General features: G+C 47.4%; 1 long non-coding RNA gene across 3 annotated transcripts; it reads left to right on the top strand.

The window, feature by feature from the left end:
- Positions 1 to 1,119: 1,119 nt before the first annotated feature.
- LOC306643173 lies at positions 1,120 to 15,878 on the top strand. Of its 3 annotated transcripts, XR_013758834.1 has the most exons (5): positions 1,120 to 1,452; positions 2,576 to 2,831; positions 3,585 to 3,649; positions 11,663 to 13,055; positions 15,795 to 15,878. It is a non-coding gene; the product is annotated as an uncharacterized lncRNA (long non-coding RNA). The 3 variants fall into 3 exon arrangements; XR_013758835.1 differs by lacking the exon at positions 11,663 to 13,055 and having other exon boundaries at positions 1,134 to 1,452; XR_013758836.1 differs by lacking the exon at positions 15,795 to 15,878 and having other exon boundaries at positions 1,134 to 1,452; positions 11,663 to 14,174.
- Positions 15,879 to 22,349: the final 6,471 nt, after the last annotated feature.

The raw sequence follows: 22,349 nt of genomic DNA on the forward strand, positions 1-22,349 counted from the left end.
TACTTCTATGAATAGGGCTGAGTTCACAGATTTTTGACTATTCCCCAAATTCTGATGCAGAAAATTTCACATAGGACTCTGTGGCCAGAGGTAGGTAGGTGGAGGCAACATTGACCCTCTTTGGGAGCTCTGTCTTGAGAGGTGCCACCCAGGAACGTGTGGTGTTTCACAGTCCCAGCGAAACTGCCTTACTGGTGTTATCTGGTTCCTCAGTGATAAGAGAAATGGCTCATTGTCTTTGCTGGCTTTTTCTTTTCTTTCTTTTTTTTTTTTTTACTGCCAGATTGAACATTCAGCAGGCTTTTTGGAGTGTGCTTGTGTGTTCATGCGTGTTAAGTTACCTGTCCTGCCTGCCTCTCTGAGTGCCACACGTGTTCACTTAGGTGATTCTCACAACTGTCTGGAAGGACGTCGTTGCCATCTTCATTCTGAGGTAGGAGACGGATGTGCAGGATGTGCAGGGGATGGCCACACAGCGGTGGTGCTGAGCTGGGACGCCCAGCCTGGCTCCAGCATCCACGCTCAGCTGCCAGCTCTGCAGCGAAGTGTTCTTTCAGGGAGGTGACTGAAATCAGAGACAGGGGACATTGCGATAGGACGGGGCCTTTGAAGTCTACATACAGGATTACTAGAATGGCAGAATTGGGTGGCGCCGGAACAGTCTCTAAACGCAGAGAGACAGGATGGGAGCAGCTCCTGTGTCCCCTCGGTGGGAAGTGCGTCCTGCTGGCCCCACAGGCTGGGAGGTGGGCTGTCCCCAGGCCCTGCTGCAGCCCGAATTACATGAAACCCAGGTCCTACTTGCAATAGCTTCAGAATGCTTTGATTGCGATGCAGATTGAGCTGGTCCTTCTTGACATTTTTCTGAAATTTTTCACGATATTCTTTCGTCTGTGCTGACTCTGAGAAGCATTCCGAATAAGGTTTTGGTTTGTGCGTGTCTGTGCTGGCGGACCAGCTTCCTGGAGAGTCTGGGGCTGGGGCTGCCTGAGGTGCATTCCTGCAGGCCAGTAGGCCAGCTCAGAGCACAGCAGGCAGGCGGCTTCTGACACAGAGGTTGCTAGAACAACCAACAAAGGTGTCAACTAGGAGTGGCTTCCCTAAACACGAGAGCAGCTCCTGAAATGAGTGCCAGGATATTCCGGGGGAGTTCTGACAGACGGGCAGCAGGATTCCCTGTCATTCTGTCCAGCAGGGTTACCCAGCCACACCCCAGGAGGAGATTCCAGGTCCAAGATGCACGCGGAGAACCAGGAAGAAGACTTTTGGGAGAGTCTGGCACTCGAGTTAAATGAGGCTGGAGTCAGGAACTGCGACAAACGTTCTTGCCACCTGGTACCAAGGGTCTTCACTGTCTTTGTGACAGTGGGATGCAGAAGAGGCGTCTCACCTGGAGGGACAGGTGGGAGTGTCCCAGGATGCTGTAGTGCAGTGTGGGGACTTCGTGACATTGTGAGTACAACATAAAAGGAGAGTCGAGCCAAGGGGTTTCTGACACAGCCGAGGCCTGTCCTTTGCTCAGGTTGCTGATATCATCGTGTTTTAGTCAGCTTTGGGTTGCTGTGACCAAGACCTGACGGGAACCACTGAGCGGGGAAAAGCTTACTCTGCTCACAGTTTCAGAGGTTTAGTCCCTGGTCAGCCAACTCCATGGCTCTGAGCCCAAGATGAGGCAGAATATCATGGCAGAAGGGTGTGGTAGAGGAAAGCAGCTCAGAACATGGCCACCAGGAGAGAGAGAGAGAGAGAGAGAGAGGGGGGGAGGGAGAGAGAGGGAGAGAGAGAGAGGGAGGGAGGGAGAGAGGGAGAAAGAGAGAGAGAGAGAGAGAGAGGGAGAGAGAGAGAGGGAGAGAGGGAGCAAGAGAGAGCGAGGACACAGAACTCTGCTCATCAGGGACAAAGGGTCTACCCCTTAGACACAAGGACAGTGACCTGCTGCCTCCAGTCACACCTTGTCTGCCTGGTTACCACCCACTTACTTCCTACCAGGGGCTTAATGCACAGAGGAGGTCACAGCCCTCATGACCTCATCATCTCGCCTCTGAACACTCTTGCGTTGTTCATATGTCAGGTTTGGGGGTCACCTCTTGTCTCAACCACACACGTTTCACAAAAGCCCACTAATCGTGGATTACGCATGGTGATGATAAAGAGCCATGAGTGGTCAACATGAAGCATGAACAGAGTTTAATGCCAACAAACCAAAGGAAGGCAAATAGGAAGGACAATTTCCACTTGTAGGTTTAGCAGTGATTAGAAAGAAAAGACGAAGGTCTGTTTCTATGAGGCATCAGAACACGGCAGCTGACGGCCACAGGGGAGAAGTAAAAACGAATGTGACCTGTCATTCGTTGTCCTCACAGAGAGTTTAATTTACAAAGATAAATACTGGTATTTAAGACACTGTAACTGGGGCTCAGTGGTACAGCATTTGCCTAGCATGTGTGAGGCACTGGGTTGGATCCTCAGCACCATGTAAAGATAAATAAGTAAAATAAAGGTGTTGTGCCCATCTACAACTAAACATATTTAAAAAATTAGATACAATAATATGCTCATTATTTTTATTTCCCAGGAATTGTGAATGAAAGCAGCTTAAACACCTTCATAGTGTGAAAATGGCACAATGAATTTTAATGTGTCTAAACAGGAGAATGCACGACAGCTATTAAAAAGAGTGGTTCAGATAGAAGACCATGGAAGGACTGAAAGAAGCTCGGAACGTGTTGGTGGTGGGTGGGATAGTGGCACTTCAAAGCTGCCCGTGTCTCATCCTGGATCCTGCGGCCGTCTTCTGTCGCCTGGCTGAGGGGATGAGGTTGTGAATGCAGGTGAGGTTGCTGGTGGGCTGGTCAGGAGAGGGGAGGTCATCCTGGCTTAGTAGGTGGGCCCCACCTAACCACGCCACCTTCCCAAGTGGAAGAGGGGACGGGAGAGTCTGCGCTGGAGTGACACCATGTGGGAGGAGCTGGACTATCGCTGGCTTTGCAGGAGGAAGGGCCCGCAAGCCCAGGGTGTGGGCAGCCCCTAGAAGCTGGAAGGGGCTGGAAAGGGGATGTTTCACCTGGAACCTCCAGAAAGGAGCCCAGGCCCGCTGCCACCCTGCGATGAGCCCAGCGAGAGACCTTCATACTTCTGGTCTTCAGAATTGTTCAGACAACACAATTTTGTTGTTTTTAGCCCGCACATTGTGGTAATTTATTACAGTAGCCATAGGAAACCAATACACCCTTGACAGGTGAGAAACGTCCAGTATTGGATGTTGTACACTGAAAGTAGAACTAGGAAAGGGTCACACACACACACACACACACACACACACACACACACACACACACACACACACAGAGACTGAAAGGTTATGCAAGGTGCTCTATTCATTGTGGTGCTATTACCATGATTATTTGTAATAATAAATGTCTTTTGAAATGTAGTGAGCACTCAGTTCATGTGGCTTCAAGCTCTAGGGTAAATTTACAAAATGGATCTTATACAGAGAAATTTTCATTTGTCATTCATGTAAAGTGGGAGGCGTTGCTTTGAGGGTGTTTTTCCTGTGGTATAACCTTTTTCCAAAATTATAGGCAGCTGGTTGCTGATGGTCATGCAGAAGGCCAAACAAAGATCTTTCAGTGGAGGGTCTTCTCAGGTAAGCCCTTAACAGACTTTCAGCACACTGTAGGGACGTGTGTTTGACTATTCCAAGCGTAGTCCCACATTCTGGCAACTTTCCCACTCATTATTTAAGTGTTGATTGTACTCTTCTCTGTGCCGAATGCAGCATCCACTTGTTAAAACACCGCCTGGCTGCATGGCAGTGGTTGTAACGGCCATGCTTTGTTCTGTTGAAAGGCAGGATGGAACAGTTCACGCCCTTCTGATTTCAACTCTATGAAAAAGAGAACATGAGAAGATTCTTTTTGTTTTGGTTACACCTGTTGATATAATTTTCATGCAACACATGACACAGAACAGGGATTATGGTTTTCTCGGGAAGGACAGTATAAACAGTAAATGTGCATTAAAAAGTAATATATCTTCTTCAAATTAATATTAACATGACCTCAGGGTTATGGACTGAATCGTGTCCCTCCAAATTCACAGACTGAAGTCTGACTCCCCATGTGACGTTTGTAGATGGGTCCTATCAGGAATCAGCTAAGGTTAAATGAGGTCGTGGGGTAGGGCCCTGCTGGGTTGGGACTCGTGTCTTTATCAGAAGAGACACCAGAGAGGCTCCCACTGCACCCTTCCCCCACGTGGGCACCAAGAAGAGACCAGTGAGCACACAGTGGACTAGAGTCATGTGCAGGCCAAGACGAGTGGTCCTAGAACAAAGCCAACCCTGCTGGCACCTGATCTTGGCCTTGCAGCCTACAGGGCTGAGCAGTCTCTGTGGTGTGAGCCACCCAGTCCACAGCAGTTTGTTACAGCAGCTGGAGCTGACGAGGACAGTAAGACATAGAGGGCCCACTTATTGTTTCCGATGCCTGTATCAAATCTTAGGAGAGTTAGACTTGTTCACTGTCACACAGTTAGTCGTGGAAGGACCCAGCATCAAAGTAACACCTATTGATTCTAAAGTCTACAATGTTAATCACGTTGATTCTTAGAGACTATTTTAGGTTTTTAAAAGATAATCACATTACTTTTATAATTGAACCAAGTGGATGATTGTATAGTAACTCCTTGGTCTCCCGCTCAGTTTAGTGTAGTAGAACAGTATATTACTCCAAGGGGCAGGATGGGAGAAGGAGTCGGTGGGGGGGGGCAGGGGATGAATCAGTGCAAAGCAGAAACAGAGATTGAAATAGATCAAAAGAAAATGCCACGCCTTTACTTCAGCTATTCATATTTTTTTGAAACATGTAATTACATTTCAGTGAGTTGTTGTAATTTATTGTGATTCTATTTGGCTGGGTATAAAAGGAACAGTGACTCCACTTTAGAGTGGCAGAGACCAGGAATAGCCATGGTCTCTGGCTATTACTGGCTGGGTGACTCCCTACAAGAGAGATGGGAGACATTAGTGCTTTAGGGGCGAGTGTGTGAAGATTCTGTGATTGTCGGGTCCCCCAAGAGGAAGGTGTCTCAGCCCATCAAGTGGGAACGCACACCTTCTTTGGGAGAGGTGGGCCTGTTCTCCAAGGAGGCAAGGGAACTCATTAAAGATAAAACACTATTTAAGACTTGAGGAAGATTTGTCTGCGAGAAGCCCAATCACCATCACAAGAAAGCCCGTTGCTTATTTGCTGAGTGTTGCTTCCGCACTGCCGATTATCAGCCTTGATACTCGAGGATCATGTTGTTGTTTGTGGAGCAGTGGCCTCCTTCTCCACAAAAATGCAAGCCTCTGAGGGAAGAGAGGCCGTCCATCTCCAGGGCCAGCTGGGAGACAGGGCGGGCTCTGAGGAGGGCGAGGGGCAGAGGGCAGTGGGATGGATGTTTAGGACCCGCTGTAGGCAGGATGGGGCGAGGACTGGTCCAAAGCAACTCCAAATATCGTGATGGAGTTGGGGAGAGAGCGTCTTTGTACTGTTCATAGACATCATGACATTTCCTACTTATGGGAAATTACAGAGAAAACGATGAGCGGCAGCTGTGCCCGCCGCCCCTCAGCCCTGTGGAGCCCAGCATTTTACACATTTGCCTGGGTGGTTGAAAAGGAGGCACCTTAGGGAGACCCTGGACCCCTGGGCCGCTTCCTTCCTGCTCCTTCCTCCATCGCTTCTTCCCCGGGGGAGAGCTTGGTGCTCATCATTCCCAGGAGGTTTGTAAAAAGTATTTTATTGGTGTTGGGGGTGTACCTTGGGGGCCCTGGGTTGATCCTTAGCACCAGAACCCTCTTCCCCTGGAAAATCACTTAGAGACGTACCTGTAAATTATTGGTAATATTTGCAGTGTTCAATGGTATGCCTCCCAAATATGTCCACATCTCAACTGCAGGAGTCCAGGAGTGTGGCTTTATTTGGGAAAAGGTCTTTGCCACTGTGGAGAAGGTATCATCCTGGACTTTCTAGTGGGCCCTTAGTTGCTAAGTGTCCTTAGAGAGAGGACAGCCCTGTTAAGGCAGAGCAGAGAGTGGAGCCATTTGGCCACAAGCCATGCCAAGGAGCCGCCAGGAGTCCCTGGTGGATGGACAAGGCCAGAAGGACCCAGGGACCAAGCACAGCCCTGAACACACCTTGCTTCTGATTTCTGGCCTCTGAAACTGGGAGAGCACAACTTCTGCCACTGTAAGCCACCTGCCTTGTGCCAGTTGGTTACAGTGTCCTGGGATGTTGCCGCCCGCAGCAGCAATCCCGCGCGAAGGAATCGGAGGTGGACTGGGAATGAACTACTTCTATTCTCTTTTTCCGGGCTGCCTTCTTGCTTGCTTGCTTATGTGCTAGTTTATAGAGGAAGAGAGGCTTGCTTGCTTTTAGAGGTACTATGCTTTCAGAGAGGCTACACTTATCAGAGAGGCTATGCTTATCAGAGGAGCTATTTCTTAGAGTTGTGTTGCTTCTTCTTAGAGGTGCATCCTGCATCCTGCGTTCTAGAGGTGCATGCTAGAGGTGTGTGCTAGAGGCGTGTCCTAGAGGTGCGTGCTATCAGAGGTGCTTCTTAGTACTGTGTCCTTCATTCTGCAATCTAGAGATGTGTTCTTAGTCCCACGTTCTGCGATCTCCTCCCAGGTGAAGAGAATGTCTTATATACACTAAGGCAGCCAATCAGCTTAGGATTAAGTAGCACGATTGGAGCACGCGCCAGGGTACCAATCCAGAAAGAATGATGAACACGTGTAGCCCTCGAGCGCAGAAGAGACATTAACTAGTCGGCAAAAGGTCATGCGAGATCACGCCGTGTTAACACTATGCGCTACCTCTTGGCCCAATGCCAGCGGCCAACTTAGAGCTGCTTAAACATGTCTCTGCACTGGAAAATGGGTACGGTCTTGCTTTGCATCTTTCAAACTCATGCAATGGTGTCTTGCTGTACAAAACACTCTGTGAGCCCCTTCTCCTCTTGGTTTGATGCTCATCTGCGGTGCTACATAGTTTCATTTCATTCTTTTCTTTGCTCTGTGATGTTGCCTCGTAGGACTTCATTGCTACAAGAGCACTTCAGTTGAGTGAACTTGGGCTTCTTTCTTTGCCTCAATAATCCTATCTATAAAGTTGGGAAAACATTGGAATTATTAAACTCAAAATATTCTGCATACTTCATAGAGTTGTTTTGAGAGTAAAATGACTTGATTTTTTAAATGTCCCTATAGACACCCCTTAAACCTAGTAATAGCCGGGTGTTAATTTAAAAATGCACTTATCCGTTTGACAGCAGATGGACTGTTGGATGTTTCCGATGTGTTGTCTGTATAAACAGCCGTCTGCGAGCATTCCCGAGTGCACCTCCTGCTTCACTTGTGCAGGATTTTCTCCATGATGTGTACCTGGCAGGCGCATTTCTGAGGCAGGGTAGCTACACCTTTAACATTATTGGCTCTCACTCATAGTTATCTGAAATGGTCCCCACCATTTACCTTCCCTCCAGCCAGTTTGCAGTTCAGTGTGCAGGACTTCCTCAACTCTTGTCACGATTAGAGTTTACATTTTTGGTTATCTGATGGAATAATTGTATTCTTTGGTTTAATTGCTTTTCAGATTACTGAAGTGATTGAGCGTTTTATCAAGTGTGTATTGACCCTTTGTGTTCCTGTGAGTTGTGTGTTTATACTCTTTCTCTTGGGTAGTTTGGCTTTTCCTTATTTATTTACCACCCGTTGTGGAGTCTGGATGCTTACTCTTCTTTGTATTAAGTTCTTATATATCGTTTCTTAGTTTGAACTTGTCTTTTCTTTTTGTGTATGGTGTTTTTTGTTTAATAGAAGATTTTTTTTTTTAGAGGTAACCATATAGTCCTGTCTTTTTCTTTACCCTTTTTTAACATAAATGTTGTTTAAATCTTTCCTAGCCTAATGTCAAAAAATCTTGCTCTTAATATCTCTTTTAAATGTGTAATGGATTTGATTTCCATGCCTACATTTTAATAGGCTGAGCTGTTTCTGCAAAGGAGGTAAGGGGTGATTTCCATGCACATACCCCACATGGTCTGTAAAAATTCTCACTATCCAATAGGCAAGGTCTTACCTCACCCCCAACTTTAGGTCTTCAGAAATTTCTTAGCTGTTGTCGGATCTCTGCTGTTCAGTGTGAATTTTAGAATATAGGTGTCTGATTAGAAAAACTGATTATTTTTTTAAAAATTGGGTTTTTTTTTGATTGCTTAGAAAAATCCTTACATATTTATGAGTCTTCACATCTAAGAACATGGACTATGTCTCTACTACTCAAAAACATTTTGTATCTTCATTGATATTTGTGTTTTTTTCCATAAAGTTCTTGTTCATTTTAAAAAATGTTTATTCCTTTTGCACGTTGTAGTTTGTTATTACTCCCCACCTTTTTTTGTATTAAATTTCATGCTCCATTATTATTATTATTATTATTATTTTTTTTTTTTTGTGGTGTTGGGGATTGAACCCAGGGCCTTGTGTGTGCGAGGCAAGAACTCTACCAACTGAGCTATATCCCCAGCCCCACTGGTAAGCTTTGAAAATCATTTTTCTTGCTATTTTAATGTAACACACTGATCCGAATGTGTCCCCTGGAAACTCATGTGTTGGAAACTGATCCCCCACGCAGCAGTGTTGGGAGGTGGGGCCTGACGGGAGGTGCTGAGGCCAGGAGAGCTCTGCCCCATGAATACTGCTGCAGCAGAAGGGCCTGCAGGTGGATTGTTCTGTGTCATGTGAGGACACAGATTTTGTCCCCTTTTGCTCTCCCTCCACGTGATGGCACAGCAAGGCCTTTGCCAAATGTGAGTCCCTTGATCTGGGTCTGTAGCCTTCAGACCTGGGAGGAATAAACTTTTGTTCTTTATAAATCACTCAGTCTGTGTTATTTTGTTATAGCAGCAGAACAAGAACACACACACACACACACTTTCTACAAATTAGGAATTTAGTAGAAATGTTATCCTTGATTTTATACTTTTTATACCACTTATTTCTTTTCTTGCCTTAATGGCATTGAGTAGGCCCCCAACACAAGGTGGGAGAGAAGTCTGCTAGATGCCAGTGATGTGGCATGCTTGTCCCCGACTTGGTGGGAATGAGTCCATGCCTGTACCAAGGATGAGTGAGTGGGGGACCCTGTGCTCTGCCTGTCCGGCACTTGGTGTTCAGGTGTGTGAGGAGAGACCTTGAGGAGGAAAGCAGGAACCGCACTGCAGATGGGCTTCTCGCCACAGGCCTCTTGGCTCCCCGAGCTGGTGGACCCCAATGACCACGCAGGACAATGCCTGACTTCCATACTCACTACTCATTCATTAATTTACTCATGATTTTATCCAATGGGAGGGGATTTTACCTAGGAAAATGGTCGACAGTGCTCACAAACCTGAGGGAGGAAGATGAGCCAGCATGTGGCGTGGGAGGGGACCCCAGAGTGCCCAGGTCTCACCGAGAAGCTTGGGAACATGTGGGGGATCCTGGCTTCCCCCCCGGCAGTGGTCGGAGGGGACGCAGGGAAGCGGTTCGGCCTGCGGCAGGCCAGTCAGTGCTGCCCAGAGCTTTTCCTTTATGTTCTGCACTTGAACTTGGGTCTTAGATATGATTTTCAAAACCCAAGTTCTTGTAAATTTCCAACTTCAAAACGAGCATCTTTCAAAAAGTGCCAAGCTGGGTCATCAATATCATTTGAATGTTCACAATAAAAATCATTCAATCAGGTTATTATAGTCATTTAAGTCCAACAAAATTGAATCCTGGTTGTAATTCCTTAGGAGATGTTAGTGGTAGCATACCAAGAAGATATTTTTCCAGGATGCATTGTCCTGCTGGATCTGTTACACATCATTCCTTTAGTATGTGCAAAAGCAGACCAATGTCACCTCTCACGTTGGAAACGCTGATGCTGATGCAACCAGGTCGCTTCCTGCCTAATGCAGTGGCTGCTTTCCGGGGGAGGCTGGGAAGTTCTGACTGCTTTTGCCTGCACTTTGAAGATGGACCACAAAGACTTATTTAATTTTAGAAAGTGTCCCCAGTACAGCACTGTCTATCACTTTATCTTAAATGGGTGAAGCTTCTTGGTGAGAGGAAGCTCCGGGGCCCTGGATCCAGGGAGAAGCCGCTTCCTGCGGTGGGTGGGAGGGCTCTGAGCTTTCCAGTGATGCCGCGGGGCCTGCTGGGGACGGAGTGGAGGCAAGTGAGCTGTGTGTGCAGATCATTTGGTACGGTATCTATCAATTGGTGGGCACCGATCACACACCCTTTCTTCGTACCTCCTTCTTGCCGCCTGGGTTTTATTGCTATTTAGGTTACTGATTGCCTAATAGCATTTCCACTCAGGTGTTGGGACTACATCTCATGTAACTGTATCCCCTACTTCTGAAGAGAGTTCCGTGGTGGGTCAGAGAGTCAGTGGACAGTTTTTGAGCTAAATGAGCTAAATTAAGTAGGTCATAAGAGAAACAGAGGAAATAAAAGGCACATCACTAATGTTCTCACTCTTCAGTTCAGAAGCTACTAGCAGGAGGCCCAAACACTGAGGGGTATTTTTGACCAGGACTGTGTCCTAGGGATGGTTGTGCTACCTGGTGTTTCCTGGGAAGAATCTCAGAGCCATGGTGGCATCACCCAGGAGCCTTAAGGTCCCATTTCCTTTTCTTATGCTACGTGGAAAATTAGTCGGACAATTGCAGAACTGGCATAAGATCTACAGGATAGACACTAGTCGTATGTCAGCACTCCTTGTTGATTTTGGTAATTATACCAAAGTCGGTAGGACTGAAGTATGTGGAGTAGGGAGGCATTCCATCTGTAACAAGTCTCAACCATTCAGAAAAACATACCTATTAAGACAGACTCTTAGGGCAAACATGATGAACATCAATGTCTGGGCATCTTTCTGAAGCCTATACAGGTGTTCTTTGTATTATTTTTGGAAATTTTCTAAGTCTGAAAGGATCTTGAAATAAGGAATTTTCAAAACCTTGTGTGATATCATTTTTGATTCTCAGCTAGATGACTTGAGCTACCAGTCCAAAATAGAGTTCTCTTTCTGGTTTCTCTAAATTAAAACACAAGCACGCATAAATCTCATGGTCGGTAAATGATTTGAGTTAGGTAACGGGGCAAGCCTGATTCAGAACTGTTGAAACATCAGAGGCATTTCTGATGTGTTTCTGCAGTTAGAAGCCCCCACTCTGCATTTGTAGGATGTTATCCCAGACTCTGCTTCTACACAAATCGGGGATAAGCACAGACACTTGGCTTGAGGGACTGGTCTGGCATGGGTGCACTGTACTGCAGAGCTGGCAGCTACGTCACCTTGGGAAAGATCAGCTTTGGTGAAGTCAGCTTTATAGACAAGCTTTCTAAATGGACCCCAGAGTGGTCAGAATTTTTTGAGTCTATAATAAAATTGTCCATGGCTGAAGGAGGGAAGGGAAAGAATAACACTATAGAGGTATCACATTTTTTTTTTTTTTTATCAAGAATAAAAGATACATACTGGGAAGTCTTGCACATGCGGAGGACAAAAACTATGTTTAATTGTAAATAAAATGGATCTTTTTTTAAAAAATAATTTTTCTTATGCAACAACTCTTCTGTCAGACTTTCCTCCCGTAGGGAATGGAGGATTCTGGGAATGAGGTCGGTGTTCCGTCTGAACCTAAGATGTGGTTGAATGAGAAGCCCTTGGTCCTGACCGTGGCAGCTGTTTCTAGGAGTAATCTCTGACAAGGTGAAGGAGGCCGAGCTGATAGTGGTTGGAGGGAAACCACCAGATTTGCAGAGGGATTTGAACCGAGCTGGCCCTGTCCCTCAGCCCTGTCTCAGCCCCCTCACTGCCTTAATCTCAGCTCTTCTCCCTTTACACTTGCACATCCCACCTGAGGCTCTCACGGCTGGGGACTGAGAGCAGAAAAGGTCTGGGAGAGGCACTGGGCGCATGAGAGAGCACTTTTGGGGAACAACCCAGAAGTAGTGCAACCTAGAGGTGTGTGTGTGTGTGTGTTCACTCCACATCACTGGACTACTCATTATATCCCAGCGAGATGTGCACGGGAGGCCAGCAGCCCAAGAGCCCAGCGAGGTCAGCACCAGCAGTGCAGGGACCCCCGCTCAGGGCAAGAGCTCAGTGCCTGGCAGCTCTGGCACTGGGACTTCAAGGTTTGGCACAGATGACGGATGATGGTTCAGCAAGGAGCCAGAGATAAGGGAGTGCCACACTGGTAGCTTGGGGAAATACACACGTTCTTGACTACCTGTGAGAAACCGTCTGCCGATTTCTAGCTTCAAGGGTAAATAGAGATGCTGTAGTAATAATGCATGGTGGGAGATGCAGAGATTAGAGTCCATGTGGCAAGACTTTTTTTTAATCTAAGGGAGGTATGGATTAATGGGCAGATTATTTGTATTTCTTAGCTGGCTAATTTGTAAGAATTGGCATTTTTTAGAATCTCAGTTTACAAATTCAAATTAAGCTCTATTTCTTTGCACACTACCATGGCACTTTCCCTAACAGGCACCACAGTGACGCAGTGGCTCTGAAACGGGGTGCCCATTATAGTCAGCTAGAGCTGTGAGAATAAATTCACGCTGATCCCAGCCTTAGAAAGTCAGATTTGAGGATTTGGGGTGAAGCCAAAAGAGCTGTAATTTAAACAATAGAAAATCTTTTAAAGAGATTTTAATAATCATTTCTCGGTTGAGGACAATTTGTTTATTACCATAAACAACATAATATTGCTATTAAATAATATAATTATATGATAACACTAGATGATAACAATATAGTCATAATAAAATGTAAAAGATGAATCATGAAGATCATAATTATAACATCATCTTGCATTTGTATTGCATTTTCTGTTTTTTTCCAAAGCACTTTATAGCCGTTCTCCTGATTTTCTCCTACAGTAATCAAGAGAAGAGTGAGGAAATTGGCGGAGGGACTGAGGAATGAAACTTACCAGATTGTACTGTTGTGTGCAGATACCAACATGTGACAAAGCAATCACTATTATTTATAATTATGAGATGCATCAATAAAAAAGGAATAGTAATAATAATTTTAAAAAGAGTGAAGAAATCTTGAATCACTGCTTAGAAGAGACAGCTGTGGAGACAAGGCACCTGCAGGGGGCAGGCACGGAGGGATTACAGAACAGATCTGGGCAACACCCCGGGCAGGGTGACTCTCTGCACAGGTCCCTGACGGTGCAGATTGCCCAGCACCCAGCTGTCTTTCTGGTAAACTCTTTTACAGGAAGAGTAATCATAGTTAACTGCCTTTTTTATCATTAAGTTCAATAATCTAAAAATATTTCTAAACCACTTACCAGGAAAACCTTTTGAAATGTATTTGTTTAAGATTTTACTCATAAAAGTTGATAATCTGGTTCTGCCAGATGGAAACCAGTTTGCCCAGGTTACCTCCATTTTTATTAGAAAGTCCAGAACTAGTTTTGGACAGTAGTTTTACCCTTTGGTTCCTGGGCGATAAATGAGATTTAGGAGTATCCACAGAACATCATTTCTCCTGATCATTGCCTGGCTGAGTAGATACGCTTATCACAGGGCTTCTTGCCTGTTGTTAAAAATGCCCCGCTAGATTGGAAATTAAATTTGACTCTAATTTATAGATTTGGGGTGAATATTTTTGGATTCAATATATTCATTTCCTATGAATTATTCCAAGAGGAAAAAAAAATCAACAGAGACTTTGAGCAATGGATATAAAAGTCAGAATGTCAAGGGAATAATCGGCTTTTAATCTTTTCTTTGTTAAATTTAATTTCAAAAGCTTTCAGCTGAATAGTTTTGTTTTTTTCCCAATCATCATTAAAAAGTCCTAGCATTCAACTGGTGATGAATCCATGATGAATTATTTGATCCTTTTTGTTTTTGAACAGTAATCATAAACTAATTCTACTTTTAAGAGGAAAGGCTAGTATTTCCTCGTGGAAATTCGCTTTTAGCAGTGGAAGCAGAAACATGCACACCCAGTAAACAGAGATGCAGACTCCATCTGACCCAGCGACCAGGCCGGCAGGTTCTATCTACCTCAGGGCCTTTACAGACAGCAGCCCTATCGCCCAGACATGCTGGGCTTCCCTATCTCCAGTCCATCCAGCTACCCATCAGCCAGGACAGGTGTCTGTTGCTATCTAATGCAGACTGGATCCCCATCACAGCCTCACCTGGAGGGTTTTCAACACACTTGGAATAACGTCCACACTGCTGCTGCTTCTTTTTTTTTTTTTTTTTTTTTTTTTTTGCATTTTTTTATTATTATTTTTTGATTCATTGTACACAAATGGGGTATGACTTTTCATTTCTCTGGTTGTACATGAAGTAGAGTCACTGTTTGTGTAATCATACATGCACATAGGATAATGATGTTTGTCTCATCCCATTATCTTTCCTTCCCCCCCTCCCACCCCGCATTTCCCTCTACACAATCCATCCTTCCTCCATTCTTCCCTTACTTGTCCCTCCCCCCACATCTCCCCCATTATATATCACCATCCACTTATCAGAGAAATCATTTGGCCTTGGGTTTTGGGGGCTTGGCTTATGTCACTTAGCATGATATTCTCCAACTCTATCCATTTACCTGCAAGTGCCATAAAGAATAAAATCATGGCGTCCACACTTCTTGAGACCCAGAATTCTCCATCCCTCTCCTTCACTGCGGTGCAGCCCTGGTAGCTCTGGGTTCTAGGACCTGAACTACTGACCCACAGCTCTTGGCTGGAAGGGTCCTAAGGCCGCAGCTTAAATGCTGCGACTTTGGAGAAGCCTCCTCTGGTCACCCCGACCTTCTCTTTCAGAACTTTATCACAGCGAGCACTGGCATGTTTAGAAATTTGTCCACTCCTTTAACACAGCTGAAAGGGGCCTGGCCTCTTCTTTTCCCATTGCTTTGTCTGGAGCAATGGATGAGTAAACATCAGAATGTTTCAAATAAGACTGGAACTCAGACCTCAGGATGATTCCAACATATCCCCAGACCGGCCCAATTACCCAGTGGGACTTCCCAGCACCCCTGTGCATTCAGGTGGTCCCAACTCCGCCCCGGCCCTCCACCTCCTCTCTGCTCCTCAGTTCTCCTAATCATAGACTGAAGACGTAACCAACAATCTGCCAACACTCATCTCTACCACCACTGTCTACCCTAGAGTTTATTTCTTATTTTTACATTTTTACCAAAAGGTGTCATGTGCATTGACTAGTTACAGAGTAATAAAGGACAGCTTTTATTTTCCCTTGGCACCGAGTTCTGACATGAAGGGAACTCCTGCATCCTCTTTCATCTATGTGTATGCACACACATATAATTTTATGTACAATTGCATTTTAATAAATGTTACTACATAAATTTATAAAATGGTTCTGTAAATAAAATTCACGTATATATAATTTTCCCCTCACGTAGCTACAAGTAGTGCTTTTGAAATGAGAAGGATCCAGGTTCGTTTTTGCATGAAATACGTACATTTAACAAGTTCACTTTTTTACCAAGTTGGCGTTTTTTCACCTGCCATAACCGTCTGTCACTCAGTAGCGTCTAAACATCAGATATTTCAGAAATGAAACCTTTGTTTTAGAGGAAAATCCAAGCATTTATAAAAGAACATTTGCCCCCAAAGGGGGTTCGGGTGCTTTTGCTTTGAAGCAACACTGACCTCCTGTGGCCAGGAGAGTCCATCAGATTTTGTTTGTTTCTTTTTTTCATCAGGAGTCGTCCTTCTAATCACTCCTCTGCCGTCATGACCTTCGTTTTCAGTCCTGGACAGGTGCTCCAGTGGCCCGGGCAGCCCGGGAAGGGCCCCCTGCGCTTCCTGCAGTGCAGAGCCGGCCGGGGCCGCCGCCCTCCGGATGGCTTCTCCGTCTGCCGGACTTCAGCACCTCGCACGGCCTCCGCCTCGAGCCAGCGGTTCCCTATTCAGCAGCAGCTCGCTAATTCCCCTGCCTGTCAATCTGCTTTTCAAAGCTCCCCACCTGCGGCTCTGCCCTGGCCTTCACACCTCTGTGGAGCTCTCTGAGGTGGCCCTGGCCCCTGCCCGCCTCCCCTCCTGTCCCCCAAAGTGCCCCCAACCCCGCTGTCCACCCTAAGGCCGAAGTTGAGGGTGAGTTGAAAGTGTGACATTTACAGAGTGATTTTATGCCTGTTTAGATCCTAGGAATAAAGCGTTTCTCCGGTATTTTTAAGTCATTGTCTTCTTCACTTGTGTTCTGGAAATTTCTTTCTGTTGTCTGTCACAGCAGCATGGTCTGGGGCCTGAGGTCTGAGAGTGTGACTGTGCCCTCCTGCCTAGCACCCTGTTGTGAGTCACCCCTCACCCTGGGGTTGGCATCTCTCTGCCTTGAGTTACCCCTCACCCTGGGATTGGCACCTCTGCTGTGTGTTACCCCCTCACCCTGGGATTGGCACCCCTGCTGTGAGTCACCCCTCACTCCTGGATTGGCACCCCTGCCGTGAGTCACCCCTCACTCTGGGTTGGCACCCCTGCTGTGAGTCACCCCTCACCCTGCTGTGAGTCACCCCTCACTTCGGGTTGGCATGTCTGCTGTTTCTCCAGGCATCCTCCAGACTCGGGGGTTGTTAGCGATGGTACCTCAGCGGCTGGGCGGCTTCTTCCCAGGCCGGCCCGCGGGTTCCGGGGCTTCTGCAGACGCCCTGCATCCGATTCCTGCCTTCCCCAGACAGCCTCGCCAGCCCTCTCCTTCCCGAGACCCGTCCAGCTGCCGCCACTGCTTCAAGTCCACACCACGTTCACCCTCCCGTGAGTCTCCTGCTATCCCGAGCCTTACTGCTTGCCGCCGGGTCCTGTGGCCATCGCTGTGACAAAGGCTAGCGTCTGCAGCTCACGTCCTCTGGCCAGGCCCTGCCTTGACCGGGGCTCCCTGGGTGACACCGGCATCTCACGGCAGCAGGAGGTGCGGACTCGGGGGGTCCAGTCAAACCCAGGCTGCGAGATGCCTCTCGAGAGTGGGCGATGGCAGCCTGAACGGGTTCCGATTGCTCTGTGCGGCGAGCTTAGTGAACTCTGGTTCAGGAGGAGGACAGTGACTGGCCGGGCCACAGCGCTGGTGAAGAACTGAACGCTGGTCGGCTGCCTTAGTCTCCTTGGGCATGGAAGCAAGTCACAGTCTGGGGGCCTCCAACAGCAGGCGGATCGTCTCTGGTGCTGGAGGCCTAAGTCCAAGATCAAGGTGTGGACAGGGCTGCTATAGGGCTGGGGCCTGCGGGGTTGAGCGGGGGACAGACACCCCGGTCCTTGGGTGCAGGTTCTTGTGACTCTGCGGAAAAGACTTCAGGCTAAACAGAGTAGAGAGCAAAAGTTCAGTAGGGAGAGTGAAGGGACAGGGCTTCGTACAGCTTAGGGACTGCAGGGACTGCCTCCAAGAGCTGACCCTCTGCTGCTCACAGGGCCAGAGTCGGTAAGGGACCACGCCCTTTGTTCTTGCCTCGGTTTCCCTGTCTCCCCTACGTCCCCTACGTCGGCTTATTACCCTTTGGACAGCCCCCAGCAAGTCCCTTGTGAGGGCCTGGACACTGGTTGCCAGGGTGGTTGTGACACTTGGTTGTAGGAGATCATGATGGCGCCCGCCTGGAAGCCACAGCGCCCCAGAGGAGTCACAGGGAGTTGCGGCTGGGGGCTGGATGTACCCAGCCCCGCTCTTCTCATACTTCTCTCCTTTACTTAGTGGCCCAGGGTTTTAAGCACTAAGTCCCTCAGGAGACTGGTTCTTCGCAGCCTGGGGAGGCTGGACATTCCAGGTCTCATTCCCCGTGCATGTCGTTTGGAGAAGCTCCCCACCGTTTCCTTTTGGCACCTGGATTCTTCCTGGTGACAGGCCTGATCTCGGTGCTTCGTTGTTCTTTCCCTCTGCCCACCTGTTCATGGCTACGAACCTATCCCACGTTCCACCTGGGGCTCGGAGAGACCATCTGGTGATCTGTTCTCTGTCTCTCACCCGCCCAGCTTCCGGGGTGCCCACAGTGTTGGCGCTCCTTCCTCGGAGCGCCGACACTCCAGCCTGCCTCTGCCTTGGTGACCTTCCCTGCCTTCGTAGCTGGGTCAAGTCCCCCCCCCCCCCCCGCTCCTTTCCCCTCTAAGGACTCCAGCCCTTTGTTTTAGGACTTACTCCGGTCAGGATGATCTCATTCTAAGATCCTTTACAGCTGCCAAGACCCTGTTTCAAGTAGGGCCACGTTCACAGGCACTGGGGGTGGGTCGGACTTGGGCACATCTTCTTCAGGGGATGCTGTTCGAGCTATCACAGCAGGGCTGACAATGGAGTCTGCATACTTCCCGAGGCACAGTGCCCTGTGCCAGTCACTGTGCCACGCGGTTTGTTTTGCCCACACACTCTTGGCACAAGAGTCCTTCCGCTGTGAAGGACAAGCTTGCGCTTTACCTGCAGCCCCCCAGTGCCTCACTAGCACAGCACAGGGCAGAGGCTGTACAAGAGGGCATGCTGGGCTTCACTGTGGGAGACGGCCTGCAATGGGAGAACCTTCCAGAGGCCATATCTCCGCCTGCAGACAAGTTAGCTGACGCTGCCTAGGGACAAAGCCCATGTGGTGTGTAAGCAACTAGTGGTATTCCCACCCGGAAAGGAGGCGCCCTGGGAGAACTGGGAAGGAGCTGATCATTGTCGCTTCTGCTGCCTGCCAGGCCCTGCTGCCCATTTTATTTTATTCTTATCTAATTAATTATTTGTCTATTAAAGTTCAGAACTGTAGAGGGAGAATGAGCACCTGAAATAGCTACGCTGCAGTTGATTTGGGCAAAGTAGGTTAGGCTGAAGAAAACAACTTCTGTAATTCCTTTTGAAAGCAATGATTGGAAAATAATTGAGTCTCAAGGTAGGGCAGGTCTTATCAATTGGATAAGTGCTTTTATTGAAAAGACAAAAGAGCCAGCACTATGAGAGAAGCTGGTGTCTTTTTTTTTTTGATTGTCACTCATGAGAAAGCTTTTAAAATTGCTCATAACTTTTAGTCCTCAAGTTTCAATGATTCTTTGGTGACTGAGGGAAGTTAAAAATAGTGGACTTAATTCCGAGCACAACAAAGCCTGACTCAGAATTTCAAAACTCGATTTGCATTTTAAACGTGCGGGAGGATGGGCTTTTGTTTGCTTGCCTTTGTTTTTCCGCCCTGCCCTTGAGAAGGTGATAAGAGGAGGCAGAACTTTAACTGGGGCTGCAGGAAGGGTGTGGGTCTGTGAGAAGACCCCCCCCCCCCCAGCTCTCCAGGGGCTTTTGAATGGGTTGCTTCACAAAGGGACTGAGGAGTAGATGCATCCAGGGTTTAATGCTCTCTGGAAAGTAGAGACTGCTGTTTGAGTAAATCTGGGATGGGAAGACAAGAGAGGGGAAGGAGTCCTGGTATTCCCTTGTTTGCTTTGGACAACTTGTTTTGATGTTGGAGTCTGTGCTTATGGATAAATGTTCCTGGACATATTCTTGTTTTAAAGAATAAAGTCCTGTTGTGGACTGCCGGAGCTCACCTGGACTGCAGTAGGCTAGACACTGGAGGATCGTTGGAGTTATCAGAGGCCCCGCCTAGGCTGCTGTGGCTTACCAGCAGCACCCCCTTGTGGCAGTCTTGTGAATTTCAGAATTCTAAGTTAAAAACCTTGAAGGACAGGCTAAATTCTGTCTAAACAATAGCGTATTTTCCAGGTTGTCCATTTGATTGCCCTTCACTCTCACTGTCAAAAATCTGTTCTTCAGGCTTTAAGTTTACAGATGAAGTCTGTGGCTCGGAACAGGCTGAACCTAAGGATTGAAGGCATTCTAATACCATTGAATGCCAAGTGATTGCTAAGAGTTGGTGCCAAATCATTGCACTTTGATTTGCTCCCAAGGCCCTGAGCACACTAGACAAGTGCTCTACTACTTGCTTTTAAATGCTTGAATATTTAATTCTAAAGTACACTTTTCTTAAGACTGAAGTGGTTTTGATTTGTTTAGGTGCTGGGGATCAAACAGGCCTCATGCCTACTAGGCAAATGCTGTATGCATTCCAAGACTAAAGTAGTTTACAGTGCTGTTATTGTTATTTCATAATATAGTGTTCCTTTTATCTTTATTTGAACTTAGGATATAAATTCTCCAGACTTTCTCATTAATGACTAAAATGTACATCTTGTGCAACATCTTATAAGCTCATACTCAAATTCCCTGTGAAATTATTTGGAAATTAAATTGAGTGAAAATTTCATATGTAAGAGGCATAGATTCCTCAGAGCAAATTAGAGCTACCCGAGGCTTTAAAAAAAAAAAAAATAACAAAAAACCAAACAGCAACAAAAAACCCATGTTTCAAATAAGAGAATTAAAATTCAGAATTAATGCATTTCCCAGGAGTGGAGTCTCTATCTGGCTCTGAGCTCTGCGCTAACTCCAGATGCTTGGAATGCTAATGAAGCCAGTGTTGGGACACTTCTTGACAATGCCTTACTTTTTGGTGAAGTTTCCTCTTCCTATAGCCACTTTGCCATCATCTGTCCTTCAAGTTTTTGCCTTACTTGAATAATGAAGATTGAGAGGTCATTCAGAGGTCACTTAAAACAGAGTTTTGTCCAGAGAGTATTCTCTACCGCTTCTGGAGGACGCTAAATGGGTGATTAATTGTAGAAATAACTGGATCTATGGCAACTGGCTTAGAGTCCCAGGGCCTCATCCTTTACAGACCTCGAATGCTGTGGGGACCGGGGCAGTGAACCAAGGGGCAGCTGCGGGGAGGACAGGGAGGCGGGGCCAGCACACGGCCTTGCTCAGCTGCCACGTTCCCCAAGCCACGCAAACTTGTCATATGCCGCGGGTCAATATGTCTGAACTGTTTTTATGACCTCTCCCTCAGGGTCAATCGTGTTGACTTTTTAAGTCCAATTTCAGGTTTTGGGGAAGTCTGTATTGTGATTTATGCAAGACAACTTTGACGTCGTAAAAAAAATAGTAAATTTTAATTTTCTAAAAGAATGTAAGAAGTATTTGAATAAACAAGAGTATGCGTCTGTGTGTGCGTGTGTACGTCGCTCTCCCCCTGCGTATATATATTCTAAAGAGAACTGTGTTAGAGACATGGGAGCTGACAAAATGAGTTAGGTAGCTTCTCCTACCTAGATGAGAAAGATCTTGGGGGCAATGTCTCTGTTTGTCAATGTACATTTGTGAGTGGCTGGAGGTTGTTCCTTACTGCGAACACCCTGCAGGTCAGAATCTAAAGAACAGGTGTAATTGGGAGATCCTTTACGCTACAGTTCTACCTTGGATTTGGGACATTGGAAAGACAACAGAGGGACTTTCTGAGAGGACGGAACTCTATGGTCACACACAGATCTGCTCCCCGTCCCGTCCACCGTCTCTCTTTCGGCAGGCTCTGGAATCTCCGCGCTGGGTTTTAACTCAGCCTGCCCTTCCCACCGGCCGTGCGGCCTCCCCACCTCAGCAGGTTAGGCGGTAGTGTGTTCTGCGGACTTCTGTGGGCCAGGAGTGCAGGCGCGGTTTCCTTGGGTCCTGGGGCTCAGGCTGTCTCACAAGGCTGCAGAGTCAGCTGGAGCTCGGCCTGACCTGAGGCTCCACTGTCCAGCTACATGGCTCATGGCAGCTCAGCTCAGTGGCCAGAGAGGTCAATCCCTTGCTGGCTTCTCTCAGGGTGAATGAAACAGGGAGCCAGAACAAACAGAGAGGGCTAGAAAGGCAGAAGCTGGCGTCTTTTGTAGGCTAACCTTGGAGGTGAGTCACCTTGCCACCTTTCTTGGTTAAGAGCGAGTCCTCGGGTGCAGCAGCACTGAGGGGAGAGGCAAGAGGTGAGGATCCCTGGCCCGGCTCGGGGGCGGCCCTGCATGGGACCACAGAACGTTTGTCTCTGTCACTGACATCTCTGGGGCCAGGTTCTCATGTGGAAATAATGGTGGAAATCATGATTCCTACTTCAGCGCACATTCAATAAGTTAGTCAGAAAAGATGCAAAAGCTGTGCCTGGCGGACGGGTAGGGGTCAATAGGAGTGCGGTATTAGCAGCATCCCGTCTCATAAAGGAGGGAACCCAGACGCACTGAACTGAAGGACCGGCCCCACGTCTGGCCGCAGACGGGCCCAGCTGCTGGGACGTGGGCCTCGGCTGTCTGACTCCGGAGCCCGCTGTCTGAAGCACCAGTCTGGCTGGTTCCATGCGCAGGACAGTCCCCGTTGTTCCCGCTTGAGTGCTCCCGTCAGGGTTTACGGCTGACCAGCACGGACCAGCCTGCTTTCTTCCCCACTTTGAGTTTCC

The sequence above is a fragment of the Sciurus vulgaris genome (genome assembly GCF_902686455.1).
Source record: "Sciurus vulgaris genome assembly, chromosome: 13".
Lineage (NCBI taxonomy): Eukaryota > Metazoa > Chordata > Mammalia > Rodentia > Sciuridae > Sciurus > Sciurus vulgaris.